The 26,065-nt window shown below is 41.2% G+C and overlaps 1 long non-coding RNA gene across 1 annotated transcript; it reads left to right on the plus strand.

Annotated features, from left to right (window-relative positions):
* The first annotated feature begins 8 nt into the window (after positions 1 to 8).
* On the plus strand, positions 9 to 25,280 carry LOC148149002 (uncharacterized). The gene is made up of 3 exons (XR_015758500.1): positions 9 to 235; positions 1,134 to 1,306; positions 22,194 to 25,280. It is a non-coding gene; the product is annotated as an uncharacterized LOC148149002 (long non-coding RNA).
* Positions 25,281 to 26,065: the final 785 nt, after the last annotated feature.

Consider the following 26,065-nt stretch of genomic DNA (forward strand, 5'->3'; position numbering starts at 1 on the left):
CGAGGACGAGATTCCAGGCGTGAACGGCCGAGTGAAGAAAAGGAGATGGGCAGAGGGGAAGGTCCAACTGAAAGGAAACACCGTCACCATGGAGACCCTGGAGCGCGCCAAGAGTCAGATCTGACTTTGACCACACCTGAGAGCAGACGGACAAAGTCTGAAGCTTCCTTTGATTCTGATTTTGTAATCCTGAGGAAGAGCCTGTTTCGTATTTGACACAACATTCGGCTGAGAGGTCGATGTTTTTTTTTAAACCTTAGATTATACCGATGTAGTAACGGGGAACTTGGAAAATTACAATTCGACTCTACAAAACCATCATGGCGTAATGAGAGGGAAATGTATTTGACATTTAAACATTTTTGAGGGTGCAACTGGCTCTGCAGACTTGTTTTAAAATTGTGGAATATTTATTTTTGCAGAAGGCATTCAATAAAACATTAATGTCGCACGAAATAAATACACAAGATAGGGGTCATGGAATTGTGGTTTCGTTCAGAATCAGAATATACGGAGGGGACACGAGGTGGCAAAATAATTTAAAGAGGCTTCAAAAGGATTTCAACCAGTTAAGTGGGCGAAATAGCAATTGAGTATAATGTGAAACGTTCATTTTGATTGGAAGAATGAATAAGCAGAATATTTTTAAAAACAACTAATTAATGAATGTTGGCATAAGCAATGACATTTTAAGATTGTACAAATTACAGTGTAAATATGCAATTATAGAGAATAAGGAAGGCAAATTACATGTAATTTCAAGCAGGAGAGGTGGCACGTATGGTGAAGGAAGTCTTGTTGCAGTTTTCTTAAGGATATGAGCATTGCAGTCTAGAGAGCATTTATTGCCCATAGCTAATTTCTCTTAAGGTGGTGGTGAGCTGCCTTCTTGAACCACTGCAGTCCATGTGCTGTATGTTGACCCACAATGACCTTACAGAGGGAATTCCAAGATTTTGACCCAGTGACAGCGAACAAACGGTGAAGTATTTCCCAGTCAGGATAGTGAGTGCTTGAAGGGGAACTTGTAGGTGGTGATGTTCCTATGTATCTGCTGCCTCTATCCTTCTCGATGAAAATGTTTATAAATTTCAAAGTGCTATCTAAGGATCTTTGAATTTCACATTTTGTAGATAAAACACAGTGCTGCTACTGAGCCTTGATACTGGAGAGAGTGGATGTTTGTGGCTGTGTCAGTCTGCTTTGTCCTGATGGTGTCAAGCTTCTTGAGTGTTATTGGAGCTGCACCCACCCAGGCAAATGGGAAGTATTCGATCACACTCCTCACGTGCTTTGAGAAATCGAGGTGAGTTATTCGCCTCTGAACATTGTGCAATCATTGGCAAACATCCCCACTTATCTTGTGATAGAGGGAAGATAATTAACAAAGCAACTGAAGATGCTTGGGCCTAGAATACTACCCTGAGGAACTCCTGCAGAGATTACTGACCTCCAACAACTACAACCGGCTTCCAATGTGCCAGTGTTACTCCTACCAGCAGAGAATTTTCCCCCGATACCCATTGATTCCAGTCGAGAGTGTGGTGCTGGAAAAGCACAGCAGGTCAGGCAGAATCTGAGGAGCAGGAGAATTGACATTTCTGGCATAGGCCGTTCATCAAGCTCTTCAATTCTCCTGCTGTGTTTCTCCAGCACCACACTCTCGACTCTGGTCTCCAGCGTCTGCAGTCCTCACTTTCTCCTACCCATCAATTCCAGTTTTGCTAGGGCTCCTTCATGCCACATTCAGTCACGTGGTGTTGATGTCAAGGGCTGTCACTTTCACCTCGTCTCTGGAATTCAGCTCTTTTGTTCATTAACCAAGGCTGTAATGAGCTCAAGAACTGAGTAGCCCTGGCAGAACCCAAACAGCGCATCAGTGAGCAAGTTATTGCTGAGCAGGTGCCACTTGATAGGACCATTGATGACAGCTTCCATCACTTTAATGATAATTGAGAGTAGGTTGATGGGGACAGTAATTGGCTAAATTGATTTGTTCTGCTTTTTGTGTATAGGACATACCTGGGCAATTTTCCATATTATCTGGTAGATGCCAGTGTTGTAACTACTGTAATAGCTTGGCTATGGAAGCGGTGAAATCTGGAGCACAAGTCTTCAGTATTATTGGCAGAAATGTTATCAGTAAACTTTGCATGGTCAGGAAGTAGAGATCACATCTAGAGTGAGACACAGCCTGAGTGAGTACATAATTAGGGAATTTGGTGCAGAGGGGAAAAGATGCTTTTTGCTTGTTTATTTTGAGTCAATTTCTAACTTTTTTTAACCAGGATAAATTGAAGCCCAGGAATGGGCCCAGCACTTGAGTGACACCACAGATAGTCCATAAACTCATTGGTGATAATTACTAATTTGTCTATGGAAATATTTACAAGGTACAAATTGAAAGACCTGTGTGAATTTTTTTTAATCAAATTAAGAGCTAACTAATTAAAATAGAGATACTGAGCTAGATAATGTGTAGTAACTGCAAGATTATGGTCACTGGCCCCAAAGTGCTCCCCCACTGACACCTCAGTCACCTGCCCTGCCTTATTTCCCAAGAGTAGGTCAAGTTTTGCACTTTCTCTAGTAGGTACATCCACATACTGAATAAGAAAATTGTCTTGTACACACTTAAGAAATTCTTCTCCATCTAAACCTTTAACACTATGGCAGTCCCAGTCGATGTTTGGAAAGTTAAAATCCCCTACCATAACTACCCTATTATTCTTACAGATAGCTGAGATCTCCTTACAAGTTTGTTTCTCAATTTCCATAGTCAGAAGGAAATTGAGAAACTCCATCTGCCACTTCTCAGCCCATTGGCCCATCTGATCCAGATCCTGTTGTAATCTGAGGTAATCCTCTTCGCTGTCCACTACACCTCCAATTTTGGTGTCATCTGCAAACTTACTAACTGTACCTCTTATGCTCGCATCCAAATCATTTATGTAAATGAAAAAAAGTAGAGGGCCCAGCACCGATCCTTGTGGTACTCCACTGGTCACAGGCCTCCAGCCTGAAAAACAACCCTCCACCACCACCCTGTGTCTTCTACCTTTGAGCCAGTTCTGTATCCAAATGGCTAGTTCTCCCTGTATTCCATGAGATCTAACGTTGCTAATCAGTCTCCTTTGGGGAACCTTGTCGAACGCCTTACTGAAGTCCATATAGATCACATCTACTGCTCTGCCCTCATCAATCCTCTTTGTTACCTCTTCAAAAAACTCAATCAAGTTTGTAAGACATGATTTCCCATGCATAAAGCCATGTTGACTATCCCTAATCAGCCCTTGCTTTTCCAAATACATGTTTATCCTGACCTTTAGGATTCCCTCCAACAACTTGCCCACCACCGACATCAGGTTCACCGGTCTATAGTTCCCTGGCCTGAACTTACCACTTTTCCTAAACAGTGGCACCACGTTAGCCAACCTCCAGTCTTCCGGCACCTCACCTGTGACTATCGACGGTACAAATATCTCAGTAAGAGGCCCCACAATCACTTCCCTAGCATCCCACAGCGTTCAAGGGTACACCTGATCAGGTCCTGGGGATTTATCCACTTTTATGCCTTACAAGATATCCAGCACTTCCTCCTCTGTAATATGGACAGTTTGCAAGATGCCACCATCTATTTCCCTACGTTCTATATCTTCCATGTCCTTTTCCACAGTAAATACTGATGCAAAAAAATTGTTTAGTAACTGCCCCATCTCCTGCAGCTCCACACAAAGGCCGCCTTGCTGATCTTTGAGGGCCCTATTCTCTCCCTCATTACCCTTTGGTCCTTTGTGTTTGTAAAAGCCCTTTGGATTCTCCTTAACTCTATTTGCCAAAGCTATCTCATGTCTCCTTTTTGCCCTCCTGGTTTCTCTCTTAAGTGTATTTCTACTGCCATTATAGTGTTCTAAGGATTCACTCAATCTCTCCTGTCTATACCTGATATATGCTTCCTTCTTTTTCTTAACCCAGCCCTCAATTTCTTTAGTCATCCAGCATTCCCTATACCTATCAGCCTTTCCTTTCACCCTAACAGGAATATACTTTCTCTGGACTCTCGTTATCTCAGTTCTGAAGGCTTCCCATTTTCCTGCTGTCCCTTTACCTGCAAACATCTGTGCCCAATTAGCTTTTGAAAGTTCTTGGCCTTTCTCCAATTTAGAACTTTAGATTTTCGATCTGGTCTATCCTTTACCATCACTATTTTAAAACTTCACCTGATGAATTGCCTTCACAATCACAAAACTCCACAATCACCTGATGAAGGAGCGTCGCTCCGAAAGCTAGTGTGCTTCCAATTAAACTGTTGGACTATAACCTGGTGTTGTGTGATTTTTAACTTTGTACACCCCAGTCCAACACCGGCATCTCCAAATCATATTTTAAAACTAATAGAGTTATGGTTGCTGTCCCCAAAGTGCTCCCCTCGAACACCTCAGTCACCTGCCCTGCGTTATTTCCCAAGAGTAGGTCAAGCTTTGCACCTTCTCTAGTAGGTACATCCACATACCGAATCAGAAGATTTTCTTGTACACACTTAACAAATTCCTCTACATCTAAACCCTTAACACTATGGCAGTCCCAGTCTATGTTTGGAAAGTTAAAATCCCCTACCATAACCACCCTATTATTCTTATAGATAACCGTAATGTAATCTTACAAATTTGTTTCTCACTTTTCCTCTGACTATTGGGGGATCTATAGTACAATCCCAATAAGATGATCATCCCTTTCTTATTTCTCAGTTCCACCCAAATAACTTCCCTGGATGTATTTCTGGGAATATCCTCCCTAAGTACAGCAGTAATGCTATCCCTTATCAAAAATGCCACTCCCCCTCCTCTCTTGCCTCCCTTTCTATCCTTCCTGTAGCATTTGTATCCTGGAACATTAAGCTGCCAGTCTTGCCCATCCCTGAGTCACATTTCTGTAATTGCTACGATATCCCAGTCCCATGTTCCTAACCATGCCCTGAGTTCATCTGCCTTCCCTGTTAGGCCTCTTGCATTGAAACAAATGCAGTTTAATTTATCAGTCCTACCTTGTTCTCTGCTTTGTCCCTGCCTGCCCTGACTGTTTGACTTGCCTTTGTTCTCAACTGTATCAGTCTCATGTTGAAATCTTTCCTCACTATCTCCCCGGGTCCCACCACCGCACCCCCCATCCCCCCCCCCCACTTCCTCCACCACCACCACCTTACTAGTGTAAATCCTCCCAAGCAGCTCTAGCATATGGGCAGCACGGTGGCACAGTGGTTAGCACTGTTACCTCACAGCGCCAGAGACCCAGGTTCATTTCCCGCCTCAGGCAACTGTCTGTGTGGAGTTTGCATGTTCTCTCCGTGTCTGCGTGGGTTTCCTCCGGGTGCTCCGGTTTCCTCCCACAGTCCAAAGATGTGCAGGTCAGGTGAATTTGCCATGCTAAATTGCCCGTAGTGTTAGGTAAGGGGTAAATGTAGGGGTATGGGTGGGTTGCGCTTGGGGTCGGTGTGGACTTGTTGGGCCAAAGGACCTGTTTCCACACTGTAATGTAATGTAATCTAAAATCTCCCTGCCAGTATATTAGTCCCCTTCCAATTTAGTTGCAATCCGTCCTTCTTGTACAGGTCACTTCTAACCCAAAAGTGACCAAATCTGCAGTATGTGTTGGTTGCTCGAGGAACTGCAGCTCAGAGTTGATTACCTGCAGTCTGAGCTTTGAATAGGGTGAACAGTGTATATCAGGAGGCAGTCACACTCCTTAGAATTACTTCTATCAGTGGTCAGGGACAGGAGGATGGGGTACAGGTGAGGCACGTAGAAGGATTCAGGAGGTAGCCTCAGCCCTTGAGCTTGTCTGGCCTGAGTTGTGTGGTTGAGAGTGGAATTGTAGGGTGGATGAGTAAACTGAACATAGCATTGTGGTACAGAGAGCCATTCAAGAGGTGCGAGAAAATAGAAATGTAGTTATAATTGAGGATAATATAATTGGGGGAATAGACACTATTTTGTCACCAGATTTGAGAGTCCTGAAAGCTTTGTGGCTTGGTGCCATGGTTCAGGATGTCTCATCTGGGCTTGGAGTGGGAGAGAAAAGATCCAGTTGTCATGGTCTACGTAAATACCAACAATTACAGTAGAAAAAGGAAAGAGGTTATGAGCAGCTAGGGGCTAAATTTAAAAGAACCAAAAAGTTAACAACATCAGATTATTACTTGACCAACAAACTAGTTGATACAGAGTCAACAAGATTAAAGAGGTAAACATATAACTCAAGATTGGTGTGGGGAAAAGGGGTTCAAATTCTTGGGACATTGGCACCAGTAGTGGGAAGGAGGAAGCTTCACCTGAATCATGCTGGAACCAGTGTCCTGGCGAACTCTGTAACTAGGGCTGTGGATCAGACTTTAAATTAAATAGTGGGGGGTAGATTCAGTTGCATTGAAAAGATTAAAAGGGCGGAGGGCTCAACAGAATTGCTCTGAGGAGGGGTCACTGGACCTGAAATGTTAACTCTGATTTCTCTTCACAGATGCTGCCAGACCTGCTGAGCTTTTGCAGCAATGTCTGTTTTTGTGCCTGATTTACGACATCTGCAGTTCTTTAAGTTTTTATTTAGTAGGACACAGAGTATGGAAAGGGATCAGGAATCTAACTTCAGGCACAACAGATGAGGGGACAACTATGAGAAGGGGACTGTCAGTGTACGTAAGAGGATGTTGTACTTAAATGCATGCAGTATATAAAACAACGTAAATGACCTTGTAATGCAGATTGAAATTGGCATGTACAAAGTTCTGGGAATCACAGACATGTGGCTGCAAGGGATCAAGAGCCAGAAAACATAGAACCTATTTGGGCAGAGTTGAGAAACTGCAATGGGAAAAAGATCTTGATGGGAGTTGTGTACGCCTCCAAGCAGTAGTCAAGATGCGGGGAAGAAAATAAATCAAGATATGGAAAGGGCATGTAGGAAAGGCACAATTACAATAATCATGGAGGAATTCAATATGCAGGTGGACTTGAAAAATCAACTTGGTAGTAGATTTCAAGAAAAGGAATTCATGGTTTTCTGGAACAGCTTTTGGTAGAGTCCACTAGGGAACAGGCAATTCTTGACATCGCAGACTTGATGAGGGAGCTTAAGGTGAAAGAACATCTAGGAAGCAGTGACCACAATATGAAAGAATTCAGCCTACAGTTTGAGGAATGAACATTGAATCAACAAGAAAGACATGAGGGAGGAGCTGGAAAGGAAACCTAGCAGGAATTTCTGGAGGTAATTTGGGAGGCACAACAGAAATTCATCAAAAAAGAAGAAACATACTGAGGGCTGAATGAGGCAACCATGGACAGCATAAAAGCAAAAGAAAAGCTTAGAATGTGGTGAAAATTAATGGGAAGCTGTTAAAAGCAGAAGGGGATAACTAAAATAGCAGTAAGGATGGACAAGATGAAATATGAGAGCAAGCTAGTTAGTAATATAAAAGAAGATTGCAAGATCTCTTTAAAAAGTAGGAGAGAAGCAAGAGTGGACATTTCACCACTGGGAAATGAGGCTGGAGAAATAATAACAGGGAACAATGAAATGCCGGAAGAATTTAATAGGTATTTTGCATTGGTTTTCACAGTAGAAGATACCAGTAGCACACCACAGCTTCAAGAGCTAAGGTGCAGGGATGAGTGCACTGGCTCTCCCTAAAGAGCAGGTGCTGAGGAAGCTGGAAAGTCTGAATGTGAGTAAGTAAGTCACCTAGACCAGATGGACTACACTCCAGACTTCTGAAAGAGATAGCTGAGGCAATTGTAAGGGTCTTGATGGTGATCTTTCAGGAATCACTGGAGTCAAGAAGAGTCCCAGAGGACTGGAAAATGGTTAATGTAATACCCCAGTTTAAGAAGAGAAGGTTGAAAACTCTAGGTCAGTTAACCTGATCTCAGTCATTGGTAACATTTTAGAGCCTATTATTAAGATGAGATTGTAGAGTACTTGGAGGTGCAATGTAAAATAGGGCTGAGTCAACACTCCTTTCTATAGGAGAGGTCATGTCTGACAAATCTGCTAGAATTCTTTGAGGTAATGAGCAAGTTACTAAAAAGCCAGTAGATGGGATTGATTTGATTTCCAGAAGGCCCTTGACAAGATGCCGCACAGGAGGCTGCTAAATGAGATAAGAGCCCATAGTCCCAAACAAAAACAAATTGCTGCAAAAGCTCAGCAGGTCTGGCAGCATCTGGGGAGAGAAATCAGAGTAAACTATTCTCTCTGTTTGGAGTCTAATCCCAGCTATCGTTTACCCCTTCTTTTCTCCCCCCCCCCCCCAACTTTATGTTCTGCATATAAACTGACATTTTCCTAGTTACCATCAGTTCTGAGAAAGAGTCACTCAAGCAGAAATGTTATCTCTGATTTCCCTCTGCAGATACTGCCAGACTTGCTGTGGTTTTACAGCAATTTCTGTTTTTGTTTCTGACTTACAGTAGCCGCAGTTCTTTCGGTTTCTAAGAGCCCATGGTGTTCTAGGTAAGGTATTGATATGCATTGACTGGCAGAAAGCAGAGATTGGAGATAAAGCGGTGTTTTTTTGATGGCAGCCGGTGACTAGTGGAGTTCTGCAGTGGTCCATGCTGGGACCACAACTATACACATTATGCATTAATAATCTGGTCAAAGAAACCAGAAGCATTGTAGCTAAGTTTGCAGATGACACAAAGATAGAGGAGCAGATGGTTTTTGAGAAAACAGGGGGACTGCAGAAGGACTTGAACAGGCTAGAAAAGTGAGCAAACAAGTGGCAGATGGAATACAATCTGGGAAAGTGTGAGGTTATATGCTTTGGTAGGAAAAATGAGGTGTAGGCTATTTTCTAAATGGGAAAAGGCTTCAGTGATCTGACGCACAAAGGGACTTGGGAGTCCTAGCTCAGGCTTCTCTTGAGGTTAACATGCAGGTTCAGTTGGCAGTTAGGAAGCCAAATGCAATGTTTGTGCGAAGATTTGTAGCTCGGGTGCTCGTTGCTGTGGTTCTCTTCGCCGAGCTGGAAGTTTTTGTTGCAAACGTTTCATCCCCTGGCTAGGCGACATCATCAGTGCTTGCGAGCCTCCTGCGAAGCGCTTCTTTGATGTTTCCTCCGGTGTTTATAGTGGTCTGTCCCTGCCGCTTCCGGTTGTCAGTTTCAGCTGTCCGCTGTAGTGGTTGGTATATTGGGTCCAGGTCGATGTGTTTGTTGATGGAGTTTGTGGATGAATGCCATGCCTCTAGGAATTCCCTGGCTGTTCTCTGTCGGGCTTGCCCATGGGATCACCAATCTCGGGACTCATAGCAGAGGCAGTTATGCAAAGGTTAGAACAAACAGTCCTACCACAAATTCAACCCAAACTCTGGGTCAGATATGTCGATGACACGTTTGTAATCATTAAAAACACAGAAATAGAAAAAACACACCGGATCATCAACGCCACACTCACAGGAATCCGATTCACGAGAGAAGAAGAAAAGGATAGCCAACTCCCATTCCTAGACGTGATGGTACAGAGAACAGCGAACGGAGAATTCACTACAATGGTATACAGGAAAGCCACACACACAGACCAAGTCCTAAACTATGAAAGTAACTACCCCAACACACACAAACGAAGCCGCATCAAGACACTATTCAAAAGGGCCACAACACAATGCAGTACACCAGAACTGCAAAAAGAAGAAGAGGAACACCTATACAAGGTATTCGCCAAAAACGGATACCCGCGCAACTTCATCAACAGATGCCTAAGAGAAAGACCACGGAAAGAGGACATACCACAACCAAAAGGACTAGCCACACTACCATACATCAGGAGCATCTCGGAACTGACAGTCAGACTACTGCGACCCCTAGGACTCATAACGACCAACAGCCACGCTCAGACAACAACTCACCAGAACGAAGGACCCGATACCCAACATGAGCAAAACTAATGTAGTGTACAAAATACCATGCAAGGACTGCACAAAACACTATATAGGACAAACAGGAAGACAGCTAACAATCCGCATACATGAACATCAACTAGCCACGAAACAACACGACCAGCTATCCTTAGTAGCCACACATGCAGACAACAAGCAACATGAATTCGACTGGGACAACACTACTATCATAGGGCAAGCCAGACAGAGAACAGCCAGGGAATTCTTAGAGGCATGGCATTCATCCACAAACTCCATCAACAAACACATCGACCTGGACCCAATATACCAACCACTACAGCGGACAGCTGAAACTGACAACCGGAAGCAGCAGGGACAGACCACTATAAACAACGGAGGAAACATCAAAGAAGCGCTTCGCAGGAGGCTCCCAAGCACTGATGATGTCGCCTAGCCAGGGCACGAAACGTTTGCAACAAAAACTTCCAGCTCGGCGAACAGAACCACAGCAGCCAAATGCAATGCTCGCATTCATTTCAAGAAGGCTAGAATATAAGAACAGAAATGCATTGCTGAAGCTGTATAAAGATCAAGAGTGTGGTCCTGGAAAAACAGAGCCGGCTAGGCAGCATCCGAGGAGCAGGAGAATCAACGTTTCGGGCATAAGCCCTTCATCATTCTTGACTGCAGATGTCCAGACCTGCTTTGCTGCTGAGCCAAGGTAAGTCAGGATGAGAGTGTGAGGCTGATGATGTCCAATTCTCCTTCAATCTGATCCATTTCAGACATGTCATGTTAATTTTTGTATCTACCATCTGCCATCCATCATCTACTTGTCACAAGTCTGAGGACGATTGGCAACAAAAGTTGCAGGTGTGGACTTAGCTACAGTTGTAACTGAACCTGCATTCAAGTGGTTTTAAGGCTATAAGGACTTTTTACTGGAAGGAAGCAGAAATGGAACTTGTTAGCACCTAGAGCATGTGTGCATCCTTTTCAGGACCACACTGCCCAGCTCCCTAGTATTAGGAAGGAGCTGAAACTGCCCTAAATATTGTATGCTTCATCTCCAGCCATGGCTGTCAGAGGTCCCAAGAACACAAATGTAAATATATCTCCAAGTAAGGATCACACCATTTACCGTTAGTACACAAAGTATTTTATGGTAAATGTTATAGTCAGACCTGAGAGAGGTACTTCTCATTGGTAGAGTGCTGGCATGTTATCCAGATCACCACTCTTCTCACTTCTAGAGTAGGATTAGTTCAAGGAAGTCGGTGCATGTTACATTTTCTTTTCGAGTAGTGTAGAAAAGAAGAACAGTGCAAAGCTGTTGTGTCATGAACCATCTCACCAATTAGTGACTTGCTTTCTCAAGGGTGTTAAATATCACCTAATGGTGTTTAAACTTCCCCTCCATGGCAATAAGCAACTTCTGTTGGTGTGTACATCCCCTTCCATGATCTACCAAATCAAGAACTAATTCTATGATGAACTCCAATTCTTGTGTCAAGCTAATTATTTTTGATGACTTCAGATCAGATGGCGGGACATAAACTAGGCACTGAAATGTTTGTCTGAGCTGGCATACTAAGTATCCACATTATATTGAAGTAATTGCAACTGAGTTGAGCTGACTTTATAACCAGGCTACCTGACACTCATTTACTAAAGCAAATTGTTTGAGAACACTTGTGCATTTTCATGGTCAAACAAAAACACTCCGACAACACTCTCAAGGTTTCAGCTAGGAGTTTTGGTGTTGACCTAGAAACAGAACATTACAATGCAGTATAGGCTCTTCGGCCCTCGATGTTGCGCCGACCTTTGAAAATAATCTGATGCCCATCTAACCTACACCATTCCATTATTATCCATATGTTAGTCCAATGCTCATTTAAATGCCCTTAGCGTCGGCAAGTCTACTACTGTTGCAGGCAGGCTGTTCCACATTCCTACTATTCTGAGTAAAGAAACTACTCTTAATGTCTGTCCTAAAGCTATCACCCCTCAATTTAAAGCTATGTCCCCTCATGTTAGCCTTCACGATCTGAGGAAAAAGGCTCTCGCTGCCCACCCTACCTAACCCTCTGATTATTTTATACATCTCGATTAAGCGACCTCTCAACCTCCTTCTCTCCAATGAAAACAGCCTCAGTTCCCTCAGCCTTTCCTTGTAAGACCTTCCTTCCATACCAGGCAACATTCTAGTAAATCTCTTCTGAATCCTTTCCAAAGCTTCCACATCCTTCCTACAATGTGGTGACCAGAACTGCATGCAATACTCCAGGTGTGGCCTTACCAATGTCTTGTACAGCTGAAGCATGACCTCTGGCTCTGAAACTCAATTCTCCTATCAATAAATGCCAATACACCATATGTCTTCTTAACAACCCTATCAACTTGGATGGCACCTTTCAGGGATTTATGCACCAGGACACCGAGACCTTTCTGTTCATCCACACTGCCATTAGCCTAGTACTCTGCATTCCTGTTACTTCTGAAGTGAACTACCTCACACTTTTCCATGTTATCTCCATTTGCCACTTCTCAGCCCAGCTCTGCATCTTATCTATGTCCCTCTGTAACTCTCAACATCCTTTAACACTATCCACAACTCTGCCTACCTTAGTGTCATCTGCAAAGTTACTAACCCATCCTTCTACACCCACTTGCAGATCATTTATAAAAATGACAAACAGCAGTGGCCCCAAAACAGATCCTTGTGGAACACCATTGGTAACAGCTCCAGGAGGAACATTTCCTATAAAACTACCCTCTCTATTCTTTCAGCTCGCCAATTTCTGATCCAAACTGCGAAATCACCATCAATTCTGAAACTCTATTATGTGCAATAGCCTACCATGTGGAACCTTATCAAATGCCTTACCAAAGTCCAATTACACCACAGCAACCGCTTTACCTACATCCACCTGTTTTGTCACCTTCTCGAAGAACTCAATAAGGTTAGTGAGGCACGAGTTACCCTTCACAAAACCGTGTTGACTATCTCTAATCAAATTATTCCTTTGGTTATAAATCCTACCTCTTATAACCTTTCCAAAGCCTTACCCATAACTGAAGTAAAACTCACTGGCCTATAATTACCAGGGTTGTCCCGACTACCCTTCTTAAACAAGGGAACAACATCAACACTACTCCTGTCGACAACGATGACATAAAGATCGAAGGCCAAAGGCTCTGCATTCTCCTCCCTGGCTTCCCAAATAATCCGAGGATAAATCCCATCCAGCCCAGGGTTCTTATCTATTTTCAGCTCTTCCAAAATTGCTAAAAACTCATCTTTGTCACTTGGGGAAAAGCTCACTCAAGATCAATGTACCTAGAACAAACAAATAGAAAATGGGTCCTCTTTCAAATTTGAGTACTTATGAAAAGCAGAGAGAAATGCAGTAAGAGGGAATCCTGTTCCAGCAACTTGTCCAAAACTCAACTCAATTCCCTCATTATCACTTTCTATTTGAGAGTGTCTGATTGGTCTTAGCAGTCATCTACAAAGCCACTAGAACTCTATCAAACATCCCTGATGTTGAATATAGTTAGTTTTAACTCAAAGAATAAACAGTGATTCAATTACTTGGTTTTAAATAAGGTGACTGAATCATGTGTGGTTCAAAGGAAGTCTACTAACAATGTTTTTCTGATTTTTTTTGGAATGTTTTACAAGGTGTTTACAGCACAAAAAGGCCATTCAGCCCATCATATCTATACTGATGTTCATGCTCCACACACACTTTCTTCTATCCTCTTCATTTAACCTCAGCAACATCATTTTATAAAAGCAAAAATGTTGGAGAAGCACCACATTTGATTGAATTGTCAGAGCCATTCCAAAGAAATTATATCAGACTAAAAATGTTAACTTTGTTTCTCTCTCTATATGTGCTGCCAGGCCTGCTGAGTGTCTCCAGCTTCTGTTTTCTCCAGCATTTTCTGGTTTTATTTCAGATTTCCAGCAGCTGCAGTGCTTTATTTTCATTTAAGCATACTCTTTTAGCCCTTTTCTCATTCGTGTGCATATCTAGGTTCCACTTAAAGCATCTGTACAATTTACCTCACTTCATTTTGATAGCACATTTCACATCTTGTACATTCTTGAATAAAAAGCTTCAATTTGATGCGATCCTCGCAAAAAAGTCTGGTAGCAATAGGGGAAAAAAGGGCTGAATTTTAGGTCTAAATCAAATGCGTAGTCCATGTCAGGAAGAATGAGAGACTCACTAAATGAATCTCTTGAAAAGGATGTAGAGCAAAGTTGTCACTGACATCATTTTGTTCAATACCTTTATTGTTAGCGTGTTGAACGACAATGCTGCAAAAACAGGATGAAGGACACTCAAATCCATGCCAAGTGAGTAATGCCCAAACTGACCTCTGAGGATTCCCTGGTTTCAACCATCTTCAAAGATAGTGGACTGTATCCAACCAAATTTGCAAAAAGCATGATGATGCCAGCTGCTCCTCAAGTGCAAGAAGAGACCAGACCTGAAGTACAAGTGCTGCCGTACGGCCGTACGTTCCCGACAATGGAACATATTTCAACCTGTCCAATTACTTCTATTATAGGGAGCACCTCATTTTTCTACGAAGTATCCTAGGAGGCCATTAGATGAATAGCCAAACTTGATATTTATTGTTTGCTGTTCTCATATGAAAATAAAAGAAGGAAACAGACTGTTTTATTCCAGTGATACCTCCTGGTCAGTAGAATTGTCATTTGATGTGCACTTTGCTCACCATGTTGAACAATACTTTAACCAATAGGATCTGTTATGTGTCCCAAGGGTGGCATTATCGCTGTACAGAGCTTAAAGGAGGATGTTGCAGATATTGATTAGAAGATTCAAGCAGTACTCATTCCATAGTTGACATAGCAACATGTGAAGGTGCTAATTGATGCCAAAGTTTTGAACACAATTATTTGGAGCCATACTGAGATGAATGGAGGTTCATCTGGTATCCGCATCTTCTTTAATGACCACAAAGCACCAATGAAGGTTAGGTTTATGTGCAAGTCGGGTGTTTAAATAGTTTTTATGCTAAGAGTTCTCAGACAGATTTTACCAGATGTCCATCAGCTCATTTTGAAGATCCAAGTCCAAAACATTTGACAAAAGGAACAAATAGTCACAGCGTAGGAGGGAGGGCTCCAAACTATTTGTGCCTTTGTAATGGACATTAGTTTCTTTGCTAAAGTCTGCCATTTTAAGACGTGGATTATACTTAGCTGCTGTGTTAGCCTGGTAACAGGTGCTAAACTTGCACATCAAGAGGATTTGCTCATCATTAATTATTCTGCATAGATTATTTTATAACATTGAAATTGTCCTGTGCACTTCAGTCCTTTCCAAGTTTAACTGTTCCAATACTGTGGGTTTTATGAAGGATAAATATTGTCCTGTGTACCAACAGAACTCCCATGCTGTCCTTTGCAATAATGGCCACTTTTTTTAAAGGGCAATTAGGATTTCAGTTTAACATTCCCAGATGAAACACAGTGCAGTTCTCCTTCAGTACTACATTGGAGTTTCAGCTTGAAATAGACACAAGTCTCTGGAATGATACCTGAACTCATGATCTTCTATTTCAGAGTCACAATAAATAGGCAGATGGACCTCTTGTTGTGAGTAGATGAGGACAAGATATTGTCCTTGCACATCAATACACCAAACAGCTGAAGACCAACAGTAAACCTGGTCAGGAAGAACCAAGTACCAACTAGGAAAGCCAGGGTAGATTACCATGTCATAAGAATGAAGAGTACTGTTGGGGGATACTGGGTCATTGACAGCGTACCAAATGGTCCAAAGCAACACCGTAGACCTTTGGTGCCTAGTGTATTTTTTCTTTGGATATTTGCCACTCCCAGGTGATTATATGGTTGGGAGAGTGAGGGACAAGAGGATCTAGTCATGAATGAGGGGTGGCCTTCATGCACCCATTCGTATTTTCCTATTTGTTAATTTTGTATATTCATAGGACCTGAAGTGCTGATGTGTGCTTCAAAGCTTTGAACTCCCAATGTAAAGCTATGCAATTATTTAATAAGTGAGAATATTACCCAGACACTCCCAAGAAAATAAACAGGAATGGGACCACCCACTAATTTTGCCTGAAGTGAGATTGGGGAGCTGTAATTATCTTCAGAAATGGAAATCAATTGCATGGTTGAAATATTTTTATAATTACATTTTCTGCCTCTCAATTAGTTTTAGTGGATGCTTGCCCACAAAGTGGATATATATTTCATCACAACCGAGCAGCTTCCAGCTAGTTGTCTTTAACCATTGACTCTCTATTATTGAGATAAACTAAAGGATTGGTTGATTTAGGTCAGCAAATGATGATGGTTAGATGACTCATTTACTCAGAAATCTATATTATTCATTGTTCAGTTACATCAGCCAATCAGAAGTGCTAATATCAGATCTAAATCAATATTGCTATCAAACAAAGAGATACCTGAGATACACTTATGAATGTTGACAAAAATAATCTTTTAAAATTTCATGCTGAGAGATGCAGTTGGCATCCCTCTGGATCGTATCTGAGCCAAAATGGTGAAGTTTATCAGGTTATTCAACTATAAAACATTTCGAGAATGCCTGATCCTATCTTCACACAATGTTGACATGAAGAGCTTTTCGGCAAGGATGGAGGTGGGAGGGCATTATATCATGATTATAAACAGGAATCTATCGCCTGATTTTTCTCCAAACTAAAACACCAACCACTTTTAATTGTTGACAACCTAATTGAGTACAATTTGTTCATTCGTTTTTACCATAGCTGAAGCATCATCTTGCTTCTTCTCTGTCTTAATTAAAGCATCCCTTGATCGATGTCTCAATATTATCCATCCATCCAATTTTTATTCTTCCATCTCTGTTTTACCCTTAGTTTCAGAACAAGTCTGTCAGTTCTCTGTTTCCAATGTTCTGCCTGATTTTCTCCTTGTTTTTGCCTTGTGTGAAGAGTTCTGTTGTTCAACAATTGCTTGGTCACTGGTGGTGGAGGACACAGTGGACACTTGCTTCAGAGTTGGAGTGCAAGGTAAACAAAATGCCTGCCTCCATATTAGGTTTTGGCCTGAAAATTGGCCACCTTTCCTGAAGAAGGGCTTATGCCCGAAATGTCGATTCTCCTGTTCCTTGGATGCTGCCTGACCTGCTGCGCTTTTCCAGCAACACATTTTCAGCTCTGATCTCCAGCATCTGCAGTCCTCACTTTCTCCTTCATCTTTAAATAATGTTTAGTTTAGAAAATTGTAACTATGGCTTTTAAAAATCTGCAGGTTGTGTTGAGGCATCAAGTGGTCACCACATAAAAACAACACAGTGGAAGTAGGCTGGAGGCCATCATAATATGCAAGATCTTGACTTCACAGGTTTACATCTCCTTTCCAGTAGTAGCTAAGCATGATTAGCTAATTCTGCCCACCTTTCTGAGACTGAACCCAAAGAGCAAACATATCAGCCTTAGCACATCAACCTCTGGGATCAACATGTGCAAATAAAATTTAGAGCTCTTTTTGCAAATGTGTAAGTTATGCAATGCTTTTATGAGCTGAGGCATCAGGATAGGTTGAGCTGTGCTGAGCTATAGTCTCAATGTTTTGAAACAATGCCAATATTTTGTTTAGGTTCATGTCCTGTTACTTTATAATAAGATAACTGGAAAGACAACATTGTAGCTCCATTAGTAACTGTAAGTTTTGGAATCCACAATTAAATACGTTCACCTCAAGATACTTTTGCAGTTGTGCGTCAGATGATGTTCAAAGGTTTGTTGGTCCAAAGATTTCATTTTGCAGTAGTTAATAGGTGAACAAATCCACTAATTAAATCACTAACAACTGCAGTAGTTATTAAACGGTTGCTACCAGTGTTTAGAATAGACTATCCAGTCACCATTCCATAGAATGTGGTCAGATACAAATGTTTCCCATGACCTTGCTGATTTCTCTTTTGATCTGACATTGTTCTTAAAATATTTTGTCCCATATGCTGTAATGTGTACACGTGTTGAAATGCTGAGATCATTATGGTGATTACATTGGTCCACAGTGTTGATGGTAAAGATTGATTATCCATAATGCAAAATGAATCACCCACATGGACACTCGGGGCCACAATGTTAGCTGGCCAAAGTCAGTGTATTCACAGGTGATGTCATTATGCCTGGATGCGTATGTATGTACGTTGCTGACATCTCTGTGTTGCATGCATTGTGACAGCAGTAGTATGTGGGCCACAGCCCAACACAAGACCTTTGCAATTTTCTTGGGCATGTTTTATTTTCTAGTAGGGCCTCCCTTGGAAGTTGCTGTACTTTTTAACCAGCTAGCTGGTGTGTGGTTTGGAAAGAGGGTGACAGAAGCAGTTGGTGAAGGAACCAGGGAGACAAACTGATGAGGAGGAGCTTCCACTGCCCAGTGGTGCCTTGGCTGCTGTGCTTGCTCTGCTGCCACTATCAGCCCTCTCCGTTGATTGCACTGGCCAGTGAAGGCCCTTCTCAGAGCTTGGAGGCAACTGCTGTGTGTCAGGAGGTAGTGAGGATGAGCAACAGATTACCATCAGTTCCGCTAAAACGCAGTAGTTCTGTACTCTTGCAATCCCGTGGGGAAGGGTTTGGAGGTTTGGCTGGGTGCTGGCAGGTGGGACTAGATTGGGTTGGGATATCTGGTCGCCTTGGACAGGTTGGACCGAAGGGTCTGTTTCCATGCTGTACATCTCTATAAACAAATTGTGTAATAACAGCACCATTTAAAGTAAAAAGGCCAGAATTGCATTAATACCAATACATTAAAACTTTGCACTTTATAAACAGTAACTCCAATTTGTCAATTGTGTTATAGCAAATTCATGTTAATGAAACACGCGAACAACCTGTGCAATGTTTTAGACAGTCCTGTATGCCTGCTATTTTGGACATTGTGACTATACTTTTGCAATACTATTTACCTTGTGTCTACTTTTCTTATGATGGATCTATTACTGTTCTGCCACCCACTTTTAGTGCTCCTACAAGTATCTATGATCTTTCCCTTATCCCTTTCCAATCTTGATGAACTTTGTAAATTTTCTCACCTTTACGTATCTAAGAGTCTAGTTCCATTTTGTTTAAATTCCCATCTTTATTATTTCTGCTGCTCCTTCAGTACAGACCTGCATTTAAAATTGGGATTTTTCTTCTGTCAAGCTGTGTATCATGCTCTATGTTCACTGGAAGAAATGTGTTACACTCCAATATTTTTCACTATAGTGTAGATGATGTAAGTTGGTGCCTGGAATTTTTATTCTATATTGTAGCAATAGATGTTATTTTTGAAAAATACTGAATAAACCATGCACTTCACTGCACAGAAGTAATATCCCAAATGCACCTCAAAATCAACATCTAACTGGATTTGTCAAGTTCCATTCATGCAAAGTGGCACTCATTGCCCTATTTTGACATGTTAATTTCCTTGAATGTTCATTAGGTCATGGGGTCTTCAAAGTCCCTTAGAAGGCACCTTCCAAACCTGTATCCTCTATCAACTCAAAGTGATAGGGCAGCAGACACATGAGAACACCTCTGTCCTGGCATGTTCTCCTCCAAGTCACACATGGCTCTAAAGTGGCATTTCTTCACTGTTACTGGGTAAAATTTATGGAACTCCCAAACTGCAGCAGTGTAGGTATTTATGCAGCATGGACTGCAGCAATTCAAGAATGTGGCCTACCACCACCACCACCTCAAAGGCAATTAGGGATGGAGACTTATTGCTGGCCTAGTCAATGATACCCATATCCTGTGAACTAATGATAAAATGAGCCTGATGTTTTCACTCATGCAACAGTCAAAATTTGGCATCTGTGATGCAGTAAGAAGTGTAATAACTGAAAGGTTTATTGTGTGTAGAAGTTGTGCCAGTTATTTTGCTAACTCATGCCTGTTGTGCCATTTTAAATACTCATGTTTTTGTCGTGTGTCATGACTTAAAATATAATAATTGATCATTTTTGAGGATTTTTTCTAATTCTGTTTGTGAATTTAAATACTTCTTAATATCAACACAGGTACAGAGGAATTGTTACGACATGACTGTGTCATTTGATAAATGAGTTTGTGAGAATGACAACATTGCCGCTAAAAATCTAAAAGTAGCCCCAAAATGTACTCGAAGAAATCTTGTGAGGTGCCCTTGAAAAGATATTATTTTAACCCACACTTCAGCATTGGATAAACTAGAATTGTTACAATGCAGAAGGAGACCATTTGGCCGATCAAACCTGAGAAAAAAATTGCTTGGAACAAAGTGAGGCACACTTGTAAGGGGCATAAGTGACAGCTGGACAATATGACCTTATGGGTGAAGTTCAAATCTATTAGTTTTTAATTAAATACACCTTAGTTTTGCATGGGTATCTTTCACAATTTTAGGATAGCTCAAAGCACAGTGCACGCACTGAGGTTTTGTGTATAATAAATTTGCATAAACAGCACCAAGATAGTAACCAGGTAATTCCTCTTGTTGTTGGCTGAGGGATAAATGTTGACAAGGATACCTCTACTGTTCTTTGAAATAGTGCCAACTTTTATATACATTTACAAGGGCAGATGTGGCCTCAATTTAAAATCACATTGGCAGCACTGATGCACAGCACTCCTTCAGCATGTCTGTAGATTATGCCTTGAATTTCTGGAAGTAGAAGTTGAAACCTCAGCTTTCTGAATTAGAGAAAAACTTGCTGAGGCACAGCTGAACTAAGTGACTACAACTGTATAGAAAGGTAAGGAAATGGAAAGGCCCTTGGAATTGCTAGATGCATTAAATTGAATATATAAATTAATAAATGAGTTGTAACAATGAGAAGATGCATGTCTTTATGTCATTTAGTGGTGTATCATGTAGATCACTATTGGAACTACTACACTGCAAAAGCCATTAAGGCTTTATTTCAGGCTGTCAAAGCTTCCAGTTGATAGATGTAAATGTTGAGACTCAACGAAAGAAATGCAGTAGGATTTAGTGAGTGAGTTTGCAGAAAGATAGAGAGAGGGGAGAATGGTTAGTACAGTTTAAGAGAGGCAAAGAAGCTGATTACTTTTTCCAAATTCCATGAGAATTATGTATGTTGGTACCTGCTGCTGAAAATATAGAGGATATCAGACTGTTCGTGAGCCAGTCACTAACACCATTCCAGTAGCCTTTGTGATTACTTTTATAGCTAACTGCTATATTATGCTGATCTATGCATCCTTAAAAAAACCTTGGACCTATTTATGTTAATCTAAAATAGATAACCTCACTTTTGCCTGTGTTAAAATACATCTTGTGTTTTACCCATTTACTTAATCTATTGTTACCTCTGTAATTGTCTACCCAATTTTGTGCTGTTTATACCTCTGATCAGCAATATGGTTCTATATTATGGTAATATTAAATATATTGATAATAATAAATATAGTGAATTGTTGAATCCCAGCACATATCTTGTGAGGCCATTTACTGCTAGTTTGAATATACATTTCTATTTACCTTCTGTTTCTTTACCGGGGCAGCACAGTGGCTCAGTGGTTAGCACTGCTGCCTCACAGCACCAGGATCCCAGGTTCGATTCCAGCCTTGGGTGACTGTCTGTGTGGAGTTTGCATATTCTCCCTATGTCTGCGTGGGTTTCCTCCGGGTGCTCCGGTTTCCTCCACAGTCCAAAGACGTGCAGGTCAGGTGAATTGGCCATGCTAAATTGTCCATAGTGATAGGTGCATTAGTCAGAGGTAAGTGGGTCTGGATGGGTTAGTCTTCTGAGGGTCAGTGTGGACTGGTTGCCCAAAGGGCCTGTTTCCACACTGCAGGGAATCTAATCTAAATCCATGCTGACTTGTTCAAGGGCAGCACAATGGCTCAGTGGTTAGCACTGCTGCCTCACAGCGTCAGGGACCTAGGTTTGATTCCCGCCTCGAGCGACTGTCTGTGTGGAGTTTGCACATTCTCCCAGTGTCTGCGTAGGTTTCCTCCAGGTGCTCCGGTTCCCTCCCACAATCCAAAGACGTGCAGATCAGGTGAATTGGCCATGCCAAATTGCCCATAGTGATAGGTGTGTTAGTTGGGGTGAATATAGGCTAGGGGAATGGGTCTGCGTGGGTTACTCTTTGGAGTGTTGGTGTGGACTAGTTAGGCCAAAGGGCCTGTTTCCATACTGTAATCTAATCTAATTTCTTAACCAGATTGTTAATCTCCTGCAATTTTAGCTTACAGTCTCTAAAGTGAAATCTTCTCCCTTTTTTTTTAGATTACTTAGTGTGGAAACAGGCCCTTCGGCCCAACAAGTCCACGCTGACCCGCCATTTCCCTACATTTACCCCTTTACCTAACACTACGGGCAATTTAGCATGGTCAATTCACCTGGCCTGCACATTTTTGGACTGTGGGAGGAAACCGGAGCACCCGGAGGAAACCAATGCAGACACGAGGAGAATGTGCAAACTCCACACAGTCAATCACCTGAGGCGGGAATTGAACCCGGGTCTCTGGCACTGTGAGGCAGCAGTGATAACCACCGTGCCACCCACATTTTCTGGAGGTTCATCTCAGTTACATTCATAAGCATTCCCCATGTACTGTTTTAGCCTTCATTGAGGATATTATACATGACCTAATACTTACAAATTCATATTGTTCCCCATCCCTCTGATCACTCAAATTTCTTTAAATGTTCAGCCATTTTTTTTTCTGATTATAGATTCCAACATCTTTCCATGGAAGATGTTAGATTAATAGGTCTACAATTTCTCAGTTTCTCTCACCTTTCTTAAGTAATGGGGTCATATTTGCAACTTTCCAAATGGCAAACAGTGCCTGAATTGCAAGAACCTTTGGCAAGTATGGCTAAAACATCTGTGATTCTCTACTTTCTTTAAATCTCTAATTGGAAACCATCCATTCTTGGAGAATTTCAGTCTTTAGTGCTATTATTTCTCCCTCATACTGTTTCCTTGCTTACATTAACTTTATTGAGTCCCATGAGTTTGTTATTCATTTCTCTGTAATGCCAGTTGTATTATCCTCTTCCACCACTGTGAAGACATTGTAATTATTCAGTATGTATGCCATATCCAATTTTTTTAACAATATCTTAAAGTGACTCATATTATCTTTGCTGTATTCCCTATTTAAATGTTTTATGTTAATCATGATATTTCTCACAAATTTCTATGCATATTTTTAAACTTTTTTCCCCTTTGCTATTCTTTATACCTTTCTAGGCCACATGTATTTACAATATGTTTGTAGTTTTATATGTTTTTTCTTCAGTTTTCTGCTGTCTCCCACTTCAATAGTTGATTTTGGTTGTTTTTTTGTTTGTGGTAAGCAGAGCTCTTGAGCCTTATGATATATACTAGCCTTGTACTAAATACAATATTTTTAAGGACAGTAATGCCAGACTGTTTAGATGGAGCTTCTTGTTGCAGCCATTGAATTTGTGAATTGTGCATGAGGCAGAGGCAAAAACATGATTGCCGATACATTGTTGAGACTCGAATAAGATACGGAGGCACTCAGTGGCGGGTGTGCCACAGCCTGAATTCAAATATGGTTGTGCATGGTTGCATGTGTATAGTCAGTGTAGTGTATATGTGTCTTTTAGAGTACTAACCAATTTCTTTTTTTGAAGGGCTTAAAAAATGAAGCCATCTTTGGATATTGAATGGTTCTTTGTTTAAGGGGGAGATGTCACAAAGGTGACCCAGGAAGGTGATTTGGGCTTTGGCAAATTCACTTTTAGCTAGGTTTACCACCAAGCCTGCCTTCCAAAATCGATTGTACAAATCCAATAAGTGCTGTAAATGTTCCTTCCATGAGTGACTAAAAATCTCCAGGTCATCGATGTACACCACGCAGTGTAATCTAGCAAAGAATTTATAATTTAGTCTCTGAAATGTGGTGGAGCATTTTTCATACGAAATGGTATGACTTTAAACCAATATTGTCCATTTGGCATTACGAAAGCTGAAATTGCCTTTGCTCTTTCTGACAAAGGGACCAGCCAGTAGGCTCTGAGCAAGTCCAACTTAGAAATGTAATTTGCTTGTCCCACCTTTTCAATACAACCGCGGAATTGGATTGCATCAGTCTTTGTAACAATGTTGATTTTGCGATAGTTCACACTATCCGACTTTGGCACCATGACTATGGGTGAGCTCCAGTCACTGTAACTCACTTTAATTATGCCTTCTTGGAGTATTATGAACCTCTCCTTCTGAACCTGTGCCAATTTTAGAGGGTTATGCCTATAAGGATGTTGCTTAATCAGAATAGCATCTCCTATATCTACATCATGCACAATTAGGTTAGTACTCCCCAGTTTATTTTGGCATATCTCCCTATGTGACGGCAATAATCCTTTCAGGTCATTTCGATTTTCTTGTGGAAGGTAACTCAATAATTTATCCCAATTTTTGACAACTTCCTCATTGTCCAATTTGATTTGAGGAATGTCACTCAATTTCCTCTCGATTTGATAAGGTCCACTAAACCTTGCTTTTAAAGGTTCACCTATTACTGGAAGTAACACCAATACCTTATCCCTAATGGCAAAATTGCAATTTTTTGATTTTTTATCCGCTTTCTGTTTCATTGTATGCTGCAATACTTTTAAATGCTGTCTAGCAAACTCCCAGCTCTATTTAGTCATTCTCTAAAATTTGGCACATAGTCCAAATGGGTGGTCTCTGAATTCGGACTTAATCAATTCATTTCTCCTTAATCAATTTTAATGGTCCTCTTACGTCATGCCAAAAAATTAATTAAAATGGATTGAATTTTTAAATGGGTTGATTCATTTGGTGCATCTCTGATCACAAAAAGCACAAACGGAACTCCCTTATCCCAATCATCTGGAGAGTTCTGACTACAAGTCCTCATAATGTTTGATGCCACCTTTGTAGCGCTCCCTGAGATTCTGGATGGTACGCAGTAGTTTTGAATCATTTTATTCCCAAACTATTCATAACGTCCTTGAATAGTTTGGATGTGAAGTTTGACCCTTGATCTGACTGGATCTCTACTGGTAGTCCTTAACTAGTAAATAATTTCTACAACCCTTTTAGCTGTGATATTGCATAATGGGACTGCCTGAGGAAATCTAGTCGACACATCCATTATTGTTAATAAATACTTATTCCCACTTTTTGTTTGTGGTAGGGGACCTGTGCAATCAATCAAGACTCTTGTGAAGGGTTCCTCAAATGCTGGAATAGGTATTAAATGTGTAGATTTTATTACTGCCTGTGGTTTTCTGATTAGCTAACATGTATGATATGTCTGGCAAAATCCAACTACATCCTTGTGTAGTCCAGGCCAGTAAAAATATCTTTGGATTTTAACCTGTGTTTTCCTCATTCCTAAATGACATCCAACTGATAGCTCTTGCATCATACACAGCACCTCCTTTCTATACCCTAATGGCAAAACAATCTGATGAACTTCTGCCCATTTGTCATCTGGTTGAATGTGTGATGGTCTCCATTTCCTCATTAGACACCACTTGTTAAGTAATAACACAGTTCTGCATTCACTCTCCTTTTCTGTATATGTCTTTTGGTATAACTGCTTTAAGTTCTCATCTTTCTGCTGGAACTCAATAAGCTTAGATATTTGCATATTTAACATTTGGCTCCTGCTCTGTCTCACTTATTTGATCAAAAAAAGTCTTTGATAATGCTATTTCAGCTTCCTTATCTGTGCCTTTTGATTAAATGCTGAGCTACTGCTGTAATTATCTCTCCTTTTCTCACATTAGGAGGCAGCTCCAACCCTAGCCTGTCTGCTAATTCCTGCAGCTTGGTCTTATTTGCCTTATGTAAAACTACGAAGTTCACTTCGTCCACCTCCAGAAAACTCTTGGCGACTGAAGGAGCCATTGCTACCCCAAGCTTTGCCTTCCCAAAGACACTAGCACCTACCACTCGCTATTTACATCCCGCAAAGAGCCCCCAAAACATTCTTAAGCAGGCAGGCAGCCCAGACCATAACTTTGCTATTTGTTTCAGTAAGTGTACAGTGAAAATTACCCAAAGTAAGTTAGCTAGGTTGACTATCAGGTTTTAAAACTGACAAAAATTTATTCACAAAATGAAACACAAAGAACAGAATATAGAATAA

The sequence above is a fragment of the Chiloscyllium plagiosum genome, unplaced genomic scaffold (assembly GCF_037043375.1).
Source record: "Chiloscyllium plagiosum isolate Xiang-an unplaced genomic scaffold, Cpla_swu_hap1 HiC_scaffold_10, whole genome shotgun sequence".
NCBI lineage: Eukaryota > Metazoa > Chordata > Chondrichthyes > Orectolobiformes > Hemiscylliidae > Chiloscyllium > Chiloscyllium plagiosum.